The sequence below is a fragment of the Botryllus schlosseri genome, chromosome 1, assembly GCF_051294905.1.
Source record: "Botryllus schlosseri isolate E-star chromosome 1, Bs_hap1, whole genome shotgun sequence".
Taxonomy (NCBI): domain Eukaryota; kingdom Metazoa; phylum Chordata; class Ascidiacea; order Stolidobranchia; family Styelidae; genus Botryllus; species Botryllus schlosseri.
This window is the reverse complement of record NC_137236.1, coordinates 30,755,734-30,777,944: the sequence shown is the minus strand read 5'-3', so window position 1 is coordinate 30,777,944 and position 22,211 is coordinate 30,755,734. Positions and strand designations below refer to the sequence as shown.

General features: G+C 42.5%; 12 non-coding genes across 12 annotated transcripts; all 12 read right to left on the bottom strand.

The window, feature by feature from the left end:
- Positions 1 to 3,832: 3,832 nt before the first annotated feature.
- On the bottom strand, positions 3,833 to 3,906 carry Trnas-uga (transfer RNA serine (anticodon UGA)). The gene has a single exon. It is a non-coding gene; the product is annotated as a tRNA-Ser (tRNA).
- A 2,075-nt stretch (positions 3,907 to 5,981) lies between these two features.
- Positions 5,982 to 6,053, bottom strand: Trnap-agg (transfer RNA proline (anticodon AGG)). The gene has a single exon. It is a non-coding gene; the product is annotated as a tRNA-Pro (tRNA).
- A 99-nt stretch (positions 6,054 to 6,152) lies between these two features.
- On the bottom strand, positions 6,153 to 6,224 carry Trnap-agg (transfer RNA proline (anticodon AGG)). The gene has a single exon. It is a non-coding gene; the product is annotated as a tRNA-Pro (tRNA).
- A 4,198-nt stretch (positions 6,225 to 10,422) lies between these two features.
- Positions 10,423 to 10,494, bottom strand: Trnap-ugg (transfer RNA proline (anticodon UGG)). Its single transcript has one exon. It is a non-coding gene; the product is annotated as a tRNA-Pro (tRNA).
- Positions 10,495 to 12,601: 2,107 nt separating this feature from the next.
- Trnap-ugg (transfer RNA proline (anticodon UGG)) lies at positions 12,602 to 12,673 on the bottom strand. Its single transcript has one exon. It is a non-coding gene; the product is annotated as a tRNA-Pro (tRNA).
- A 5,622-nt stretch (positions 12,674 to 18,295) lies between these two features.
- Positions 18,296 to 18,367, bottom strand: Trnap-cgg (transfer RNA proline (anticodon CGG)). The gene has a single exon. It is a non-coding gene; the product is annotated as a tRNA-Pro (tRNA).
- A 99-nt stretch (positions 18,368 to 18,466) lies between these two features.
- On the bottom strand, positions 18,467 to 18,538 carry Trnap-agg (transfer RNA proline (anticodon AGG)). The gene has a single exon. It is a non-coding gene; the product is annotated as a tRNA-Pro (tRNA).
- Positions 18,539 to 18,810: 272 nt separating this feature from the next.
- On the bottom strand, positions 18,811 to 18,882 carry Trnap-cgg (transfer RNA proline (anticodon CGG)). The gene has a single exon. It is a non-coding gene; the product is annotated as a tRNA-Pro (tRNA).
- Positions 18,883 to 18,983: 101 nt separating this feature from the next.
- Positions 18,984 to 19,055, bottom strand: Trnap-agg (transfer RNA proline (anticodon AGG)). The gene has a single exon. It is a non-coding gene; the product is annotated as a tRNA-Pro (tRNA).
- A 99-nt stretch (positions 19,056 to 19,154) lies between these two features.
- Positions 19,155 to 19,226, bottom strand: Trnap-agg (transfer RNA proline (anticodon AGG)). Its single transcript has one exon. It is a non-coding gene; the product is annotated as a tRNA-Pro (tRNA).
- Positions 19,227 to 19,485: 259 nt separating this feature from the next.
- On the bottom strand, positions 19,486 to 19,557 carry Trnap-cgg (transfer RNA proline (anticodon CGG)). Its single transcript has one exon. It is a non-coding gene; the product is annotated as a tRNA-Pro (tRNA).
- A 2,537-nt stretch (positions 19,558 to 22,094) lies between these two features.
- Trnap-agg (transfer RNA proline (anticodon AGG)) lies at positions 22,095 to 22,166 on the bottom strand. Its single transcript has one exon. It is a non-coding gene; the product is annotated as a tRNA-Pro (tRNA).
- Between the last annotated feature and the right edge of the window lie 45 nt (positions 22,167 to 22,211).

The window sequence follows — 22,211 nt, the reverse complement described above, 5'->3', positions numbered from 1 at the left end:
CCCTAGACCAGGGGTCACCAACACGCGGCCCGCGAGGTCATATTTTGCGGCCCGCGACTTGAGTTGAAATTTTGAACGAAAGCAAAGAAAACCAGTTTGAAATGCTGAAATTGACTACAGTTTCAACATATTGTTATTGTTGTTTCAAAATACGGCTATTCTTCGGTGCCCAACATCACTATTCGTCGCTAGCTTTGGCTTTGGTGATGTCAACAGCATTCCGTCGAGGGAGAATAACCAACTGATATGAATGGGCTGGGCCTATTGCCTTGACGTGCAATGGCCCAAACACTGCCAAAACCGAAACGTTTGGAAAACTGCATAGGCAGTTGTTCTCAAACTGGGTGGCGCGCCCCTCTTGTGGGGATTTGAGAGCATCTGGAGGGGGCGCAGAGCTGCGCTCAACGGAAAAAAATTTTCGCGCTTAACGCGATTTTCATCAAATTCACATTTTGTGTATAGTCGGAATTCATATAATAGAATTCTATCATCAATTAACAATAATAACCTTCCATGCCATCAAACTATCCGTTGGGTGTGCTAGAATTCTGGTTGCATTTTATGATATGACGGTAAGGGCGGAACGAAATTTCTCAGTATCATAAATGGTGGCGTGTATCAAAAAGTTTGAGAATCACTGGCTTATTAGGGCTTCCTCGCAAGGTCAAGCATAACGTGGAGATGGTCTTTCAGCTAGTAACGTATCTCGCTAGCCCCAATATCGATTCCTTAGTCGCTGAAAAGCGTTTCCATATATCGTGCACAGCTCAAAGTTCAAAATAAAATGAAATTGATGATAGTGATTTTTGTTGTATTTGTATTCCTTTAATAAATTATTACTTTTTTTGTGGTCACTATGCCTATGTCTATGTTAGGTAGCACGGCGTTGTACTGATGTTGACTTTGAGAACGTTGTTGCGTAGTTTATATCGATATAGAATACATGCGGCCCGCGGCCGCTACGAAATTTGAAAAGTGGCCCGCGACGCATTTTGAGATGGCGACCCCTGCCCTAGACCAACGAGCCGATGGATGCACTTTCTGAACTATTTAAAAATGTTTTATTTGGAATTGACTCCTGGATTCATAGATATCGGGGTTAATTAAAAAATATATAACGTCGACATGGGCTCGTCCAGGATTTGAACCCGTGACCTCTCGCACCCTAAGCGAGAATCATACCCCTAGAGTCTAGACCAACGAGTGGATGGATGCACTTTCCGAACTATTTAAAAATGTTTTATTTGGAAATGACTCCTGGATTCATAGATATCGGGGTTAATTAAAAAAAGATAATCTCGACACGGGCTCGTTCGGGATTTTAACCCGGGACCTCTCGCACCCTAAGCGTGAATCATACCCCTAGACCAGTGGTTCTCAACCTTTTGAACCTCGCGGCACACTTTGAAAATGAAAAATAGTGCATGGCACACTAGCACAGTGGTTCTGAACTCTTTTGGCTTACGGCACAGCACAGCCAAACTACCAGAATGCGTACAGCTGCAATCATAGTCTTACAGAGGTGATCACTGACTAAGTACTTATACCTTTTCGGAGAACTCAACATGGCTTTTCTCTGCTTGAGTTTTCTTTTATCTCTGTGGACATCTCACAAATACGTCTACGAATTGTATCATTTGACATGGGAATCCATTTCAATTCTTCTTTAACATTTCTTTACAATTTTATAGCAGGCTGGAAGAAGAACTTTCTTCGTTTCCATGTGAGGTTTTGAATTATCAGCTATTACCTTTCTTGCCACATAGCTGCCCTGCTGAGAGCTCTCGTTTAAACTTCAGGCTGAGCTTAATTTCGTAAGATTGGCTTGACAATAAAGTTTGCTCACTACTGCATTGTCGATGTAATTAACCGTCGCATCGAAGAGTCCAATCACAATGGCAACTAACAAATACAGGGGCGTAGAGGTGTATTACAAACTTGGACAACTAGATAATTCTAGTAGTCTAATTTCACTAAATTAGAGTGAAATGCCATTATTCTAATTATAATCCAATTTGTGAATGTTTCTGTGCTCTAATTCTAATTCTAATCTAATTTGTGAATTGTCCCTGCGGTATAATTCTAATTCTAATCTAATTTGATAAATGTTTTTGTGCTCTAATTTTAGTTCTAATGTAATTTAGATTGAGATACCGTAACTACGGTCGCCTCCACATCCGTATATCTGTTCACTGCATCGGACTATGCATCGTGTGTCTTGATCGGGTAAAGTATATAGAAAAACCAAGAATGACACATTCAAAATTTGAATTTTCGTTATACTTCGTCCTAGTTTATCACATTTGCTCGCAGCACACTTGAGCAGTCCAATAGGCACACTGGTTGAGGACCACTGCCCTAGACCAACGAACCGACGGGTTCTTTGTCTGAAACATTTTGGAAATTTTTATTTGGAAATAACTCCTGAATTCATAGATATCGTGGTTAATTAAAAAAAAATATATATCCCCGATGCGGGCTCGTACGGGATTTGAACCCGGGACCTCTCGCACCCACCTCTAGACCAGGGGTTCTCAACTTCGATCATATAACAGGCCGCATTTTAACAGCGAAAGAGGCTGCGAGTCGCAGAACATTATCACCATGTATTTGTGGGCTGCTATTCAACTTAGGCTACTATAGCCCATTTACCAGTCTTATAAGGGCATTTAGTACATTTTTATGCCTTATCAAGCATTGCAGTTACTGTTTTTTTGTGAGTATATCAGACTTTTAGTGGCGCAAGTAAATCCCTTCATGGAGCGTGCATTGCATACGTTGCCAAGTCGGTATCTGCACCTTCAGCCCAGGGATATCTAGAACTAGGAGTCTCCTGCTTCAAACCGTTCCACAAGAGAACCGAACTCTCTGTCTCAATGCGTGAGCGAGCAAGCATAAAATTACGGTGACTGTTTTGTTACAGAGGCCAATATCATTTTGAGCTCTCAAGGATATGCGAAGAAGTCTGGCGTTCGGGTTCATTTCTGAGCAAACCAATAAACTCTTCTCCTTTCCTTACATGACTGGAGCCCTGCACTAATAGTTACAGAAATCAGCTTTGTAAAGTTGATGTTTCTTTCACTGGTCCCATCCCCACGTTCGCCCCGTCTGCACTTTCTCTGGAAATATGTCCAGTCTGATAAAACGCACCTGGATAATTTGCTATGCCACGTGTGTGCAGTCGGTGGATTCGCCCAATGCTAGGCTAAAGTAGTCTACGTGGAAACGTGTTTCAGAACATTCGATAATTAAAGATCGACTGACTGTTACTCTTCTGGTGACTGTTGAATCGGACAAATTTATAGCTTCGAAATTTGTCAGGTGACGTTGGAAACACCGAATATTTGCACAGTACGTTAAAGTTTTATTGAGGTTACACGGTCTCTAACAGATTTTTGGGTTTAGCGATATTTCAAGCAATTTTGAACAGTGAATCTGTAACTTATTCGGCAATTTTAACAATGCCTTGAAATATGGATTGGTGGGCTTGAAACCTATAGCTAGCAACGTTTTCTCCCAGATCAGGCAGTACAACTCCAGAAAAAACGATCGTGGTGTCATTTCAAGGTTCTACGCTTCGTTACAACAACTTTTCTTCGACAAATGTGACACATCGGTCTTCCATAACAATACGATGCCAGTAGTAATTGCGGTCCTATTGAAAGATGTCGCGGGCCGCAAAATAATCGTCTGCGGGCCGCGGGTTGAGAACCCTTGCTCTAGACCTACGAGCCGATGGATGTAATTTCTGAACTATTTATTAATGCTTTATTCGGAAATAACTCCTTAATTCATAGATATCGTGGTTAATGAAAAACTAAAATGGTGCCACGGGCTCGTCCGGGATATGAACCCGGGACCTCTCGCACCCTCAAAGCGAGAATCATACCACTAGACCAACGAGCCGACGGTTAGTTGTCATACTTATTTTGAAAAGTTTTATACTTGGAAATTACTCCAGAATTAAAGATAGTTTGGTTGATTTTTTTAAAAGTATAATCTCGACACGGGCTGGTCCGGGATTTGAACCCGGGACCCCTTGCACCCAGAGCGAGAATTATATGCCTAGACGGATGTGTTGCCTGAATTATTTTCAAAAGATTTATTTGGAAATGACTCCTGGATTCATAGATATCGGGGTAAATTAAAAAAATATCATCTCGATACGGGCTCGTCCGGGATTTGAACCCTGGACCTCTCGCACCCTAAGCGAGAATCATACCCCTAGACCAGTGGTTCCCAACCTTTTTGTCTTCATTCCCCACTTCAGATTTATTCCGAGCCTCCATTCCCCACCAGCACTGTAACAGCACTTCGTCAGTCTACCCCCCCAAAAAAAGTTGGTCTTAGGCCCCACAGGGTGAAAACCAAACTTGTGGGGGGCTTTCGCCTCAGCCCCCTTAGCATATACGCTTTTCCTCGCTATTTATCTACTGTTTAGTGCGTCGCCTTATTTCGACTAAACGCGCGAAGCGCTAAAAGTTTTTATATTCATGTTTGAATCGGTCAATATAATCGGGAATTACATATATTTTGCTATCAATTTTTTATCCCCTCTCTGCTCACGTAATCAGATTTACCGGTAGAGCTGAGTGAGGTGTGTTGGAAAAGGCAGGACCCCTAAATAAGAATTAAACTTCTTCGGGCGGACCCGTTGGTATATTGACTTCGTTACGTTATGCTATTTCGTGACCTCCTATATCTGCTATGTCAAAAGATATGGAAATCGCCAAAACACACGATTTCAAATTGGTATTGCTTTACTGGAAAATGATTTTTCCCTGTGGGATGGCATTTGTCCTGTGGGGTTCAGATCGGCAGGGAAGGAACAGTCGGCGCTAGCCATTTAGCCTCCTATGGACAATTAAACTTATATATATCGAAGTTTTCGGTCTCCACAAGGGCATTCCTTCTCGGGCAAGGTCTTCTCGCTGCTGATCGTTCTGGCACACCTCTCGGAGTCGCATGTTACATGGCCTAAAACTTCATATGTCTTGGTGCGTCGTGGCGCAGTAATGGCCGACGCCGAAGTCTCCATTTCTATAAATTCTACGTGTTTTGTGGGGGAAGGGTACCCAATAATCAAGATATTCCGCCAAATTAAACCGCGCCCACAGCGCGAATTTTTTTTGAAAAAGTGGCATAAATTTCCAAAAAAATACTCTATAATTTATGTTAATTCACGAAATAATTTTGGGCCCCTTCGAGCTCCCCCCCACCCAAATTGGGGGGTTTGGGCTGCAACAGTTACGGTCCTGTTCCCTACTACCCAAAACTTTTGTGATCACAGAGCAGCTATTTGCTGGTTTGACTACACAAGACACACAACCACACCAGTACGCAAGACAATCGCCTATATAACTGCAACATAAAACGTGTTGTGAACCGATACCAGTAACGCTCAAAATTTCTCGAATGCCTTATTTCAAGTCAAACTAGTCGTGTTGGATGCGTTTGTGACGCCATGATTGGCCATCCAGAGTTAAAATGAGATTTTGTGAACAACACGCAATATTATTTTCGATGCATGCATTCGAGAGCAGTTAACTGGTAAAGGTAATTGCGCAATGCGCATGTGTCTCCGTGAATATATAGACTGTCCTGTATATAATTTTGAATAAATGCGTCCATTCCCCACCAGAAACCATTGAATTCCCCACCAGTGGGGAATTCCCCACCGTTTGGGAACCACTGCCCTAGACCAACGAGCCGATGGATGCACTTTCTGAACTATTTAAAAATGTTTTATTTGGAAATGACCCCTGGATTCATAGATATCGGGGTTAATTAAAAAAAGGTAATCTCGACACGGGCTCGTCTGGGTGTGAACCCGGGACGTCTCGCACCCTAAGCGAGAATCATACCCCTAGACCAACGAGCCGATGGTTTCGTTGTCTGAATCATTTTGAAAATTTTTATTTGAAAATAACTCCTGAATTCATAGATATCGTGGTTAATTAAAAAAGGTATTAGCTCGACACGGGCTCGTCCGGGATTTGAACCCGGGACCTCTCTCACCCTAGGCGAGAATCATACCTCTAGACCAACGAGCCAATGGATGAGCTCTCTGAACTATTCATAAATGTTTTATTTGGAAATGACTCCGGGATTCATAGATATAGGGGTTAATTAAAAAAAGATAATCTCGACATGGGCTCGTCCGGGATTTGATCCCGGGACCTCTCGCACCCTAAGCGAGAATCATACCCCTAGACCAACGAGCCGATGGTTTCATTGTCTGAATCATTTTGGAAATTTTTATTTGAAAATAACTCCTGATTTCATAGATATCGTGGTAAATTAAAAAAAATCTGTTAGCTCGGTGGGGCTCGTACAGGATTTGAACCCATGACCTCGGGCACCCAAAGCGAGAATCATACCCCTAGACCAGTGATTCCCAACCGCGGCCCTGAGGGCCGCATGCGGCCCGCCGATAGCCTTCTTGCGGCCCCCACAAAATATTAAGAAATCGAGTATTGACAAAAATAACATTTTACATTTATCAAATGCACGTACTTGGCTTGGAGTCTGGAGTTTTTAATTAGGATTGCAGGATAGTCGTAAGTAGACTACTAACGTTACGTCGCTGCTGTTTCACTGCAATGTACCCTAACTTTCCAGTTGAACGAGCAGTAGGTACAGACAGGACCATAACTGCGGCACGACACACCCTCCAATTGGGGGAGGGGCGAGCTCGAAGGGGGCTCGAAATTATTTCGTGAATAAGTATAAATTATAGAGTATTTTTTTAAAAATTGTGCATCTTTTTACTGTAGGCGTGATTTCATGCTGCCAAGTATCTTGACTTTTGGGTACTCATCCCCCCCCAAAAAACATATTTATCGAAATGGTCGTATCGGCGTTTGTCATTACCGCGCCACGACGCACCAAGACATATTCAGTTTTACGTCATTTAACATGCGACTCCAAGAAGTGTGTCAGAACGATTGGCAGCGAGGAAACCTTGGCCGAAAAGGACTGCCCTTATCCTGACCGAAGCTTCGTTATATATACACAATACTGTCTTGGCAATCTGAGCCACACAAGACACATATAATGCCGCAGGGACAAATTATATTTCAGGGAAGAAATACCAATTTGAAATTGTGTGCGCCTCTTAGTTTAGTAGCATACGTTTGGGCTATTCTATATTGTTTGATATATAGCAGACAGCAGGTTACGAAATAACATCATGTTACGAGGTCATACCAACGGGTTCTGCAGTGTCCAAGACACCTCACTTAGCTCTACCGGTAAATATGATTACGTGAGCAGCAAGGACAAGAAATTTATAGCAATATATATGCAATTCCCAATAATATTGACCGATTTTATCATAAATTGTCGAAAATTTCGCGCCTCGCGCTGGCCCACTTAACGGTACAGCTAATTTCGTGGTAAAAGCGAACAAGGTGATAGGGGTAGGTTTTTCACCCTATGGGAGTCCAAGACCAAAGTTTTTTGGGGGAGGGGGGCTCACGAAGTGCTTTTTCGTTCCTGCCAACGGATATACGCCCGGAGATGTTTAATTATTATTGAGGGGTCCTACCTTTTCAAACAGACCTCCCTCGCGGCTCTACCTGTAAAACTGATTACGTGAGCAGAGAGAGGATAAAAATTGATAGCAATATACATGCGATTCCCGATCATGTTGACCGATTCAATTATGAATTACAGAAAATTTTCGCGCTTCGCGCGTTTAGGCAATAAATGCTGACTCACTAAACGGCCCCGAAAGCAGCATAATTGGTAGTCCTACAGCTCACGACCGAAGCGACCGAATAATTTGAAAGCTTCTATCGTACTGATTCTAAAAATACGAGTTGAAATCTCGCCAGGGCAATAAAACTGCTCCGAAATAGCCACCAAAGGTCGATTGTTCTGAACAATGGGAGCGCAGCTACACAAAGACCATAACAGTGGCTTCGAGCGATTGATCGGAACAATGCCAATTTTCATATTTTGATGACTATTTTGGGTCCGTTTCATTGCTCTAGTATTCGTGCGGCCCCGACCGTACTCTGAAGTTCTAGATTTGGCCCCGACACCGAAAAAGGTTGGGGACCACTGCCCTAGACCAACGAGCCGACGGATGCAATTTCTGAACTATTTGAAATGCTTTATTTGGAAATAACTCCCTAATTCATCGATATCGTGGTTAATGAAAAACTATAATGGTGGCACGGGCTCGTCCGGGATTTGGACCCGGGACCTCTCAGCACCCAAAGCGAAAATCATACCCCTAGCTAAACCAACGAGCCGACGGATGCGTTGTCTGAATTATTTTAAAAAAATTTATTCGGAAATGACTCCTGGATTCATAGATATCGTGGTTAATTGAAAAACTACAATCGTGGCACAGGCTCGTCAGGAGTTTGAACCCGGAAGCTCTCGCACCCGAAGCGAGAATCATACCCCTAGACCAGTGGTCGGGAACCTATGGCTCGCGAGCCATATATGGCTCTTTTGGGTATAAGATATGGCTCTTTGCCAAATATTTATTTTCACACTGAATTGATCAATATCGCAGCGACTTGTTTCTAAATTTTCATCACGGCCAAAATAACTATTCTCGTGGCAGTATAAACATGTATTTCAGAGGTAAAGACAATGCCGTCTTCAGGTTTAGGGGCTCGGACCCCCTCTCTTCAAAATCATCAAATATAAGTTACTGTCACGCCGGCGGCCAATATCACTCGCAAATTCCATGCGCCGGTATTGTTTATAATATACTGGAGCCTAATCTCGGCACTTGTTAATTGGCACGCTAATGATTAGTTCTCTGATTTCGCCATTTATTTAGTTGCCTGACATAACGAATTCGTGCTGTCAAGATGTCTCTTCTGTAATAAACGTTTATTGTGTGGCGACATCGTTTCGTGGTGCAACAGGGAGTACATGCTCTGTATCCTGGCGTGGTCGCAGCGATGGGATTCCAACCCACCCCATCGAAATGACTACTGACTAAAACCTCCTGGCGATGTATCCGAATCGAAATCATGAATTGTGCGATACGTTGTGTCGAAGAGTAGCCTACAGCAGATATGGCGCCGCCCATTTCAAAACGCGGTTTACAAATACACATTGTCTTCCTGATCTACGGCGCGAAATGAACTGCTGTGGGGGTGAAATTCACAATTACAAACTCGAATCACAAACAACGCTATAGCTATTCACGTTCCGTTTTCTCCACGTTCTGTGTAGTATAAAATTTATGCGTGTAGCGCAACGTTATGTTACCGCCGAATACTTTAAGAATGGAGAAGTAGATAAGTATTTAGGGCGGAGATAATAAAGTTGGATTAGCAATAAAAGTCGATTATCGCCTTCGTCAGGACTTAGCAACCAAGGATTAAAGAAACCGGTTGATCGCAGCGCATAAAGTTAGTGCTAATCTCTTGATTTATCAAACCGGAACAAACTATAGATAACTTGTTATCGATAAAAACTGCTTACCATTCCTACGCACAAATATTTCCGATAATGACCGTGCCAGTGGTCTCCTAGGTAATAGCTTCACTAATTATGTACCCGCCATTGCAGAGCGATACCAATATTCTATAATCCATTTCTTAGCTGTACCGAACGAACTGGACACGACCTTAATTTCGCGATGATGATAATTCGACATATTACAGTGGGAGTGTCGCTATCAGTTGATGTTTCTTTCACTGGTCCCATCCCCACGATCGCCCCGTCTGCACTTTCTCTGGAAATATGTCCAGTCTGATAAAACGCACCTGGATAATTTGCTATGCCACGTGTGAGCAGTCGGTAGATTCGCCCAATGCTAGGCTAAAGTAGTCTACGTGGAAACGTGTTTCAGAACATGCGATAATTAAAGATCGACTGACTGTTACTCTTCTGGTGACTGTTTAATCGGACAAATTTATAGCTTCGAAATTTGTCAGGCGATGTTGGAAACACCGAATATTTGCACAGTACGTTAAAGTTTTATTGAGGTTACACGGTCTCTAACAGATTTTTGGGTTTAGCGATATTCCAAGCAATTTTGAACAGTGCATCTGTAACGTATTCGGCAATTTTAACAATGCCTTGAAATATGGATTGGTAGGCTTGAAACCTATAGCTAGCAACGTTTTCTCCCAGATCAGGCAGTACAACACCAGAAAAAACGATCGTGGTGTCATTTCAAGGTTCTACGCTTCGTTACAACAACTTTTCTTCGACAAATGTGACACATCGGTCATTCATAACAATACGATGCCAGTAGTAATTGCGGTCCTATTGAAAGATGTCGCGGGCCGCAAAATAATCGTCTGCGGGCCGCGGGTTGAGAACCCCTGCTCTAGACCAACGAGCCGATGGATGTAATTTCTGAACTATTTATTAATGCTTTATTCGGAAATAACACCTTAATTCATAGATATCGTGGTTAATGAAAAACTAAAATGGTGCCACGGGCTCGTCCGGGATTTGAACCCGGGACCTCTCGCACCCAAAGCGAGAATCATACCCCTAGACCAACGAGCCGACGGTTCGTAGTCGTACTTATTTTGAAAAGTTTCATACTTGGAAATTACTCCAGAATTAAAGATAGTTTGGTTAATTTTTTTTAAAAGTATAATCTCGACACGGGCTGGTCCGGGATCTGACCCCGGGACCCCTCGCACCCAGAGCAAGAATTATATGCCTAGACGGATGCGTTGCCTGAACTATTTTCAAAAAATTTATTCGGAAATGACTCCTGGATTCATAGATATCGTGGTTAATTGAAAAACTACAATCGTGACACAGGCTCGTCAGGAGTTTGAATCCGGAAGCTCTCGCACCCGAAGTGAGAATCATACCCCTAGACCTATATGGTCGGGAACCTATGGCTCGCGAGCCATATATGGCTCTTTTGGGTATAAGATATAACTCTTTGCCAAATATTTATTTTTACACTGAATTGATCAATATCGCAGCGACTTGTTGCTAAATTTTCATCACGGCCAAAATAACTATTCTCGTGGCAGTATGAACATGTATTTCAGAGGTAAAGACAATGCCGTCTTCAGGTTTAGGGGCTCGGACCCCCTCTCTTCAAAATGATCAAATATAAGTTACTGTAACGCCTGCGGCCAATATCACTCGCAAATTCTATGCGCCGGTATTGTTTATATCGAAATGAATACTGACTAAAACCTCCTGGCGATGTATCCGAATCGAAATCATGAATTGTGCGATACGTTGAGTCGAAGAGCACAACAGATATGGCGCCGCCCATTTCAAAACGCGGTTTACAAATACACATTGTATTCCTGATCTACGGCGCGAAATGAACTGCTGTGGAGGTGACATTCACAATTACAAACTCGAATCACAAACAACGCTATAGCTATTCACGTTCCGTTTTCTCCACGTTCTGTGTAGTATAAAATTTATGCGTGTAGCGCAACGTTATGTTACCGCCGAATACTTTAAGAATGGAGAAGTAGATAAGTATTCAGGGCGGATATAATAAAGTTGGATTAGCAATAAAAGTCCATTATCGCCTTCGTCAGGACTTAGCAACCAAGGAATAAAGTAACCGGTTGATCGCAGCGCATAAAGTTAGTTCTAATCTCTTGATTTATCAAACCGGAACAAACTATAGATAACTTGTTATCGATAAAAACTGCTTACCATTCCTACGCACAAATATTTCCGATAATGACCGTGCTAGTGGTCTCCTAGGTAATAGCTTCACTAATTATGTACCCGCCATTGCAGAGCGATACCAATATTCTATAATCCATTTCTTAGCTGTACCGAACGAACTGGACACGACCTTAATTTCGCGATGATGATAATTCGACATATTACAGTGGCAGTGTCGCTATCAGTTGATGTTTCTTTCACTGGTCCCATCCCCACGATCGCCCCGTCTGCACTTTCTCTGGAAATATGTCCAGTCTGATAAAACGCACCTGGATAATTTGCTATGCCACGTGTGTGCACTGTGCAGTCGGTGGATTCGCCCAATGCTAGGCTAAAGTAGTCTACGTGGAAACGTGTTTCAGAACATGCGATAATTAAAGATCGACTGACTGTTACTCTTCTGGTGACTATTGAATCGGACAAATTTATAGCTTCGAAATTTGTCAGGTGATGTTGGAAACACCGAATATTTGCACAGTACGTTAAAGTTTTATTGAAGTTACACGGTCTCTAACAGATTCTTGGGTTTAGCGATATTCCAAGCAATTTTGAACAGTGCATCTGTAACGTATTCGGCAATTTTAACAATGCCTTGAAATATGGATTGGTGGGCTTGAAACCTATAGCTAGCAACGTTTTCTCCCAGATCAGGCAGTACAACTCCAGAAGAAACTATCGTGGTGTCATTTCAAGGTTCTACGCTTCGTTACAACAACTTTTCTTCGACAAATGTGACACATCGGTCATTCATAACAATACGATGCCAGTAGTAATTGCGGTCCTATTGAAAGATGTCGCGGGCCGCAAAATAATCGTCTGCGGGCCGCGGGTTGAGAACCCCTGCTCTAGACCAACGAGCCGATGGATGTAATTTCTGAACTATTTATTAATGCTTTATTCGGAAATAACTCCTTAATTCATAGATATCGTGGTTAATGAAAAACTAAAATGGTGGCACGGGCTCGTCCGGGATTTGAACCCGGGATCTCTCGCACCCAAAGCGAGAATCATACCCCTAGACCAACGAGCCGACGATTCGTAGTCGTACTTATTTTGAAAAGTTTCATACTTGGAAATTACTCCAGAATTAAATATAGTTTGGTTGATTTTTTTTAAAAGTATAATCTCGACACGGGCTGGTTCGGGATCTGAACCCGGGACCCCTCGCACCCAGAGCAACAATTATATGCTTAGACGGATGCATTGCCTGAATTATTTTCAAACGATTTATTTGGAAATGACTCCTGGATTCATAGATATCAGGGTTAATTAAAAAAATATCATCTCGACACGGGCTCGTTCGGGATTTGAACCCTGGACCTCTCGCACCCGAACCGAGAATCATACTCCTAGACCAACGAGCCGATGGATGCACTTTCCGAACTATTTAAAAATGATATATTTGGACATAACTCCTTGACACATAGATATCGTGGTTAATGAAAAGCTATAATGGTGCTACGGGCTTGTCCGCGATTTGAACACGGGACTTCTTGCACCTAAAGCGAGAATTATACGACTAGACCAACGAGCCGACGAATGCGTTGTCTGAGTTATTTTTAAAACTTGTATTTGAAAATGACTCCTGGATTCATAGATATCGGGGTTAATTAAAAAAATATCATCTCGACACGGGCTCGTCCGGGATTTGAACCCTGGACCTCTCGCACCCGAAGCGAGAATCATAGCCCTAGACCAGCGAGCCGATGGATGCACTTTCTGAACTATTTAAAAATGTTTTATTTGGAAATGACTCCTGGATTCATAGATATCGGGGTTAATTTAAAAAAAAATCTTTTTCCTCGACGCGGGCTCGTCCGGGATTTGAACCCGGGACCTCTCGCACCCAAAGCGAGATTCGTACCTCTAGACCAGGGGTTCTAAACTTCGATCTTATAACGGGCTGCATTTTAACAGCGAAAGAGGCTACGGGCCGCAGAACATTATCACCGTGTATTTGTGGGCTACTATTCAACTTAGGCTACTATAGCCCATTTAGCAGTCTTATAAGGGCATTTAGTACATTTTTATGCATTATCAAACATTGCAGTTACTGTTTTTTTGTGAGTATATCTAACTTCCAGTGGCGCAAGTAAATCCCTTCATGGAGCGTGCATTGCATACGTTGCCAAGTCGGTATCTGCACCTTCAACCCAGGGATATATAGAACTAGGAGTCTCCTGCTTCAAACCGTTCCACAAGAGAACCGAACTCTCTGTCTCAATGCGTGAGCGAGCAAGCATAAAATTACGGTGACTGTTTCGTTACAGAGGCCAATATCACTTTGAGTTCTCAAGGATATGCGAAGAAGTCTGGCGTTCGGGTTCATTTCTGAGCAAACCAATAAACTCGTCTCCTTTCCTTACATGACTGGAGCCCTGCACTAATAGTTACAGAAGTCAGCTTTGTAAAGTTGATGTTTCTTTCACTGGTCCCATCCCCACATTCGCCCCGTCTGCACTTTCTCTGGAAATATGTCCAGTCTGATAAAACGATAAAACGCACCTGGATAATTTGCTATGCCACGTGTGTGCAGTCGGTGGATTCGCCCAATGCAAGGCTAAAGTAGTCTACGTGGAAACGTGTTTCAGAACATGCGATAATTAAAGATCGGCAGACTGTTACTCTTCTGGTGACTGTTGAATCAGACAAATTTATAGCTTCGAAATTTGTCAGGTGATGTTGGAAACACCGAATATTTGCACAGTACGTTAAAGTTTTATTGAAGTTATTCGGTCTCTAACAGATTCTTGGGTTTAGCGATATTCCAAGCAATTTTGAACAGTGCATCTGTAACGTATTCGGCAATTTTAACAATGCCTTGAAATATGGATTGGTGGGCTTGAAACCTATAGCTAGCAACGTTTTCTCCCAGATCAGGCAGTACAACTCCAGAAGAAACTATCGTGGTGTCATTTCAAGGTTCTACGCTTCGTTACAACAACTTTTCTTCGACAAATGTGACACATCGGTCATTCATAACAATACGATGCCAGTAGTAATTGCGGTCCTATTGAAAGATGTCGCGGGCCGCAAAATAATCGTCTGCGGGGCGCGGGTTGTGCACGCCTGCTCTAGACCAACGAGCCGATGGATGTAATTTCTGGACTATTTATTAATGCTTTATTCGGAAATAACTCCTTAATTCATAGATATCGTGGTTAATGAAAAACTAAAATGGTGCCACGGGCTCGTCAGGAATTTGAACCCGGGACCTCTCGCACCCAGAGAAAGAATCATACCCCTAGACCAACGAGCCGACGGTTCGTAGTCGTACTTATTTTGAAAAGTTTCATACTTGGAAATTACTCCAGAATTAAAGATAGTTTGGTTGATTTTTTTTAAAAGTATAATCTCGACACGGTCTGGTCCGGGATCTGAACCAGGGACCCCTCGCACCCAGAGCGAGAATTATATGCCTAGACGGATGCGATGCCTGAATTATTTTCAAAAGATTTATTTGGAAATGACTCCTGGATTCATAGATATCGGGGTCAATTAAAAAAATATAATCTCGTCACGGGCTCGTCCGGGATTTGAACCCGGGACCTCTCGCACCCGAAGCGAGAATCATACCCCTAGACCAGCGGTTCTCAACCGGGGGTCCGCGGACCCCTGGGGGTCCGCGAGACCTCTAAATTTTTAAAAAGGTTGATAACCTAAGTATTATTATATTTTTTAATTTGAGAAAGCATTAGGCAGTTTCGCACCACAGCTGCTAAAACCTCATGACTCATATCATCATAATAATCGTCTAAAATGGACTATCGTAGTATGGAAACTCATTTCCATTGCCAGTTTTCCAATAACCTGCTGATACAAATATATTGCTGTTTATAGACGTTTTATCGCGGTTTGTGGAAAAAATTAAGATATGGGAATATAGTAACGTCAATCAGGGTGACTTAATGTCTGCGAAACCCTCTCGATTTGAAGTTGACAGTCTCATCAAATTAGTGAACGGTCGTTTGAAATAAAAATTTCAGACGTATTTCCATAATTTGTCCCAATGCAGGGAGAAGCTTCTTGGAGGTACAGAACTTTATTAAACAATTGAATAGTATATTCATATTGAAATGAACCCGGATATTTTCGGCCTACACTCGTCATAAATCGGACAATGATATAGGCTACCTGCTCTTAAAGCTCGACTATCAGATTTTGCGCATTCTTATGATGGATGCCCTATCGACAAGGCTGATTTTTTGATGAACAAGGAGTGTTTCGTTGCTATCAATGCATTACGCTCCAACCCTGAAATTCATATCATCAGTTATAGGGGCATGCAGCCTTGTCTTGTTAATGTTTAATTGTTCATGGTCGAAAATGTTTGCTCGTAAATATATATGTGAACCAGAACAGAACAAGTCGTTTCATGACAGTCTTTCTCTGGTTGGAAAACTTGGATCCGTTCTTTGGAGTATAAAATCTGTCTATACTTTTAGATTGGGATTTCACTTTGACGGTAGAAACTCTCTGCGGGCCGATCAAAATGCCGTCGCGGGCCGAATCCGGCCAGCGGTCCGTATGTTGCCCGTCCCTGCGCTAGATGCTGGACGTGATATGTTCATAAAATATGTGTTTCTTCATTTTGGTGCCATAAATGTAGCGATCACACCAAAAGTATCGTCAGAAGCGTTATGTGTTAATATTGCATTAGCCTCCACCTATCTTTGCTGAAATGGTTTTCGGCACTCCACGTTCATATCAAAACGAAGACACGGATTTTCAAGACACGACCACGTACTTCTAGAAATACATCAGCAAAATTAGCTTTGAAATAATATAAGTCCACCAATTTCTACATGAATAGTATGATGTTATCTTCAAGAAAATCAATTATTTTGCTGTTTATCACAAGCCTACAGTTCATATTTGCACAAGACAGATGAAGGTTGCACCAAAATAGAGCTAAAATTGAACTAAAACTTGAGGGGGTCCGCGAGGGTCCGTGACGGTCAAAAGGGGTCCGCGAAGACAAAAAGGTTGAGAACCACTGCCCTAGACCAACGAGCCGATGGATGCACTTTCTGAACTATTTAAAAATGTTTTATTTGGAAATGACCCCTGGATTCATAGATATCGGGGTTAATTAAAAAAAGACAATCTCGACACGGGCTCGTCTGGGATTTGAACGCGGGAGGTCTCGCACCCTAAGCGAGAATCATACCCCTAAACCAACGAGCCGATGGATGCACTTTTAGAACTATTTAAAAATGATTTATTTGGACTTAACTCCTTGATACATAGATATCGTGGTTAATGAAAAGCTATAATGGTGCTACGGGCTTGTCCGCGATTTAAACACGGGACCTCTCGCACCTAAAGCGAGAATTATACGCATAGACCAACGAGCCGACGAATGCGTTGTCTGAATTATTTTTAAAACTTTTATTTGAAAATGACTCCTGGATTCATAGATATCGGGTTTAATTAAAAAAATATCATCTCGACACGGGCTCGTCCGGGATTTGAACCCTGGACTTCTCGCACCCGAAGCGAGAATCATAGCCCTAGACCAGCGAGCCGATGGATGCACTTTCTGAACTATTTAAAAATGTTTTATTTGGAAATGACCCCTGGATTCATAGATATCGGGGTTAATTAAAAAAAGACAATCTCGACACGGGCTCGTCTGGGATTTGAACGCGGGAGGTCTCGCACCCTAAGCGAGAATCATACCCCTAGACCAACGAGCCGATGGATGCACTTTTAGAACTATTTAAAAATGATTTATTTGGACTTAACTCCTTGATACATAGATATCGTGGTTAATGAAAAGCTATAATGGTGCTACGGGCTTGTCCGCGATTTAAACACGGGACCTCTCGCACCTAAAGCGAGAATTATACGCATAGACCAACGAGCCGACGAATGCGTTGTCTGAATTATTTTTAAAACTTTTATTTGAAAATGACTCCTGGATTCATAGATATCGGGTTTAATTAAAAAAATATCATCTCGACACGGGCTCGTCCGGGATTTGAACCCTGGACTTCTCGCACCCGAAGCGAGAATCATAGCCCTAGACCAGCGAGCCGATGGATGCACTTTCTGAACTATTTAAAAATGTTTTATTTGGAAATGACCCCTGGATTCATAGATATCGGGGTTAATTAAAAAAAGACAATCTCGACACGGGCTCGTCTGGGATTTGAACGCGGGAGGTCTCGCACCCTAAGCGAGAATCATACCCCTAGACCAACGAGCCGATGGATGCACTTTTAGAACTATTTAAAAATGATTTATTTGGACTTAACTCCTTGATACATAGATATCGTGGTTAATGAAAAGCTATAATGGTGCTACGGGCTTGTCCGCGATTTAAACACGGGACCTCTCGCACCTAAAGCGAGAATTATACGCCTAGACCAACGAGCCGACGAATGCGTTGTCTGAATTATTTTTAAAACTTTTATTTGAAAATGACTCCTGGATTCATAGATATCGGGTTTAATTAAAAAAATATCATCTCGACACGGGCTCGTCCGGGATTTGAACCCTGGACTTCTCGCACCCGAAGCGAGAATCATAGCCCTAGACCAGCGAGCCGATGGATGCACTTTCTGAACTATTTAAAAATGTTTTATTTGGAAATGACTCCTGGATTCATAGATATCGGGGTTAATTTAAAAAAATATAATATCGAAACGGGCTCGTCCGGGATTTGAACCCGGGACCTCTCGCACCCGAAGCGAGAATCATACCCCTAGACCAACGAGCCGATGGATGCACTTTCTGAACTATTTAAAAATGTTTTATTTGGAAATGACCCCTGGATTCATAGATATCGGGGTTAATTAAAAAAAGACAATCTCGACACGGGCTCGTCCGGGATTTGAACCCGGGACGTCTCGCACCCTAAGCGAGAATCATACCCCTAGACCAACGAGCCGATGGTTTCGTTGTCTGAATCATTTTGGTAATTTTTATTTAAAAATAACTCCTGAATTTATAGTTATCGTGGTTAATTAAAAAAGATATAATCTCGACACGGGCTCTTCCGTGATTTGAACCCGGGACCTCTCGCACCCTAAGCGAGAATCATACCCCTAGACCAACGAGCCGATGGTTTCGTTGTCTGAATCATTTTGGAAACTTTTATTTAAAAATAACTCCTGAATTTATAGATATCGTGGTTAATTAAAAAAGATATAATCTCGACACGGGCTCGTCCGGGATTTGAACCCGGGACCTCTCGCACCCGAAGCGAGAATCATACCCCTAGACCAGCGAGCCGTTGGATGCACTTTCCAAACTATTTAAAAATGTTTTATTTGGAAATGACTCCTGGATTCATAGATATCGGGGTTAATTAAAAAAAAATATAATATCGAAACGGGCTCGTCCGGGATTTGAACCCGGGACCTCTCGCACCCTAAGCGAGAATCATACCCCTAGACCAACGAGCCGATGGTTTCGTTGTCTGAATCATTTTGGAAATTTTTATTTGAAAATAACTCCTGAATTCATAGATATCGGGGTTAATTAAGAAAAGATAATCTCGACACGGACTCGTCCGGGATTTGAACCCGGGACCTCTCGCACCCTAAGCGAGAATCGTACCCCTAGACCAACGAGCCGATGATTTCGTTGTCTGAATCATTTTGCAAATTTTTATTTAAAAATAACTCCTGAATTTATAGATATCGTGGTTAATTAAAAATGATATAATCTCGACACGGGCTCTTCCGGGATTTGAACCCGGGACCCCTCGCACCCAGAGCGAGAATTATATGCCTAGACGGATGCGTTGCCTGAATTATTTTCAAAAGATTTTTTTGGAAATGACTCCTGGATTCATAGATATCGGGGTCAATTAAAAAAATATAATCTCGTCACGGGCTCGTCCGGGATTTGAACCCGGGACCTCTCGCACCCGAAGCGAGAATCATACCCCTAGACCAACGAGCCGCTTTCTGAACTATTTAAAAATGTTTTATTTGCAAATGACCCCTGGATTCATAGATATCGGGGTTAATTAAAAAAAGACAATCTCGACACGGGCTCGTCTGGGATTTGAACCCGGGAGGTCTCGCACCCTAAGCGAGAATCATATCCCTAGACCAGTGGTTCCCAACCTGTGGTACGCGTACCACTAGTGGTACGCGAAGGTCTTCCAGGTGGTACGCGAGTAGATTCTGTTTTTTTTTCGACCCAAGGGAGTTACTAGTTCAGGTGAGGTTGATTTTAAGTTTTTTGAAGCCGTCGTCTCACGCTATTCCCCATCAGCTGCTAATTTTCCCTTATACGTGGGAATGCGAGCAAGGATTTTCATCCCTGATGACTGTCAAGTCGAAGAAACGAAACCGACTTGTTGCGCCCATACATGACTTTCGATGCGCTGTAAGCAAACGTATACCACGCATCGACAAGCTAGAGGAAAATAAACAAATGCAGCCATCGCATTATATAAATTGACTTTTGAATGTGTGTTCTTATTTCATTTTGTTGTTCTTCTTGTGACTGGTGGTGAAGAAACAATTCCATCCATCCCATCAACCCTGGGTGATAATGCCTATAGTTCAAGGGTGTCAAACTCAAATTGCATCGCGGGCCGGATCGAAGTCATGAAATCGCTCGCGGGCCGGACCAGTCAACGGAATCCAAAATGTTGCCTCGTAGCATTGCTTCTCGCTGGAATACTTTATTATGAAGCATATATAGATAGGCCTAATACACGGATCGTAGGGGTTTCATTCTAGCGAGTCGCAACTCGCGACACCATTATTTGCGAGCAATGAAATTGGCGAAAATACGATGTTTGTCCGGTTGAATACAATGGCATTACCGGCGATACAAGTAGACATATTTCAGTGTTCCCTTTGCTTTGGTCCAGGGGTGGCCAACCTGCGGTCGTAAGAGGGAATTTGTGCGCCGTAGACACGCAATTCAATTAGTATGTGTTGGCGGCCGTCCACATGCAATTCGAATTTACGAATTAACTCCCGATTTCTTGAAAGATTTTAATTAATCTTGAAATTTTCTTCGCGCTGCGCGCGATTCAATGCGACTACATTTTTCGATTTTAATATAGTAGCACCCTTGACAATCAGAGCCCCATAATACAGATGCGAACATAAATGGAAAATGATGCACCTCACATGGAAATATCAGTTCGGAATCGTGTGCTCCTCACTATACTAACAATCCTGATGGGAGGTCAAGACATAACAGCTTGCTACAAAGTGACTAATACAAATTGGCCCACCCGAAGATGCATCATAATTTATAACTTGCGTTAAATTTTCGAAAACACCCCTACATCAACTCTATACCAGTGAATCTGATCACACGGGATGAGAAAGGATAAATGTTTTACGGCAATATGTAAAACTACGAATATCAATGACGAAATTCATTGGTGAATCTGAATTTTTTTTCGCGCTTCGCCCGATTATGAGCACTTCCTTCCTTAACATTACCAGTGACCACTCGCGATTTCGGTGCGCATAGTAAGCCTACCATTAAATAGATTAGTCCGGAGTTTACCAGAAATAGATATAGACACTTTAACCTGGGTATTTGGCGCCCGGCTCGTTCATTACGACTATGCCCAGGAATGCGGCCGTAGGCTACTCGAGTAGTCGAAATGTGAATGGCAAAAAGGTTGGCCATCCCTGCTTTAGTCATAATCTGGCGTTATCCCTGCGTATGCGTTGTGATGAATACAAGATATTTAACTGTCAACGCGGACTTTGTAATTTGGTTTATTACTGTGGATGTGATGGATAATATAATCTTTTTTCAATGGACTCAGAATTGCTATGCGGGCCGGATAAAATCGTCTGGCGGGCCGGATCTGGCCCACGGGCCGTATGTTTGACATCCCTGGCCTAGTTTAATAGAATTTGTTAATTCACCTCGCATAGGTCAAATACGTGAGTATGACGTCGTAAATGGTGGAAACGCGCGTAACTTATATAGGTGGTACGCGAGCACTGCATAAAACCTCAAAATGGTACGTGAGTGGAAAAAGGTTGGGAACCACTGCCCTAGACCAACGAGCCGATGGATGCACTTTTTAAACTATTTAAAAATGATTTATTTGGACATAACTCCTTGATACATAGATATCGTGGTTAATGAAAAGCTATAATGGTGCTACGGGCTTGTCCGCGATTTAAACACGGGACCTCTCGCACCTAAAGCGAGAATTATACGCCTAGACCAACGAGCCGACGAATGCGTTGTCTGAATTATTTTTAAAACTTTTATTTGAAAATGACTCCTGGACTCATAGATATCGGGTTTAATTAAAAAAATATCATCTCGACACGGGCTCGTCCGGGATTTGAACCCTGGACTTCTCGCACCCGAAGCGAGAATCATACCCCTAGACCAGCGAGCCGATGGATGCACTTTCTAAACTATTTAAAAATGTTTTATTTGGAAATGACTCCTGGATTCATAGATATCGGGGTTAATTAAAAAAAATATAATATCGAAACGGGCTCGTCCGGGATTTGAACCCGGGACCTCTCGCACCCTAAGCGAGAATCATACCCCTAGACCAACGAGCCGATGGATGCACTTTCTGAACTATTTAAAAATGTTTTATTTGGAAA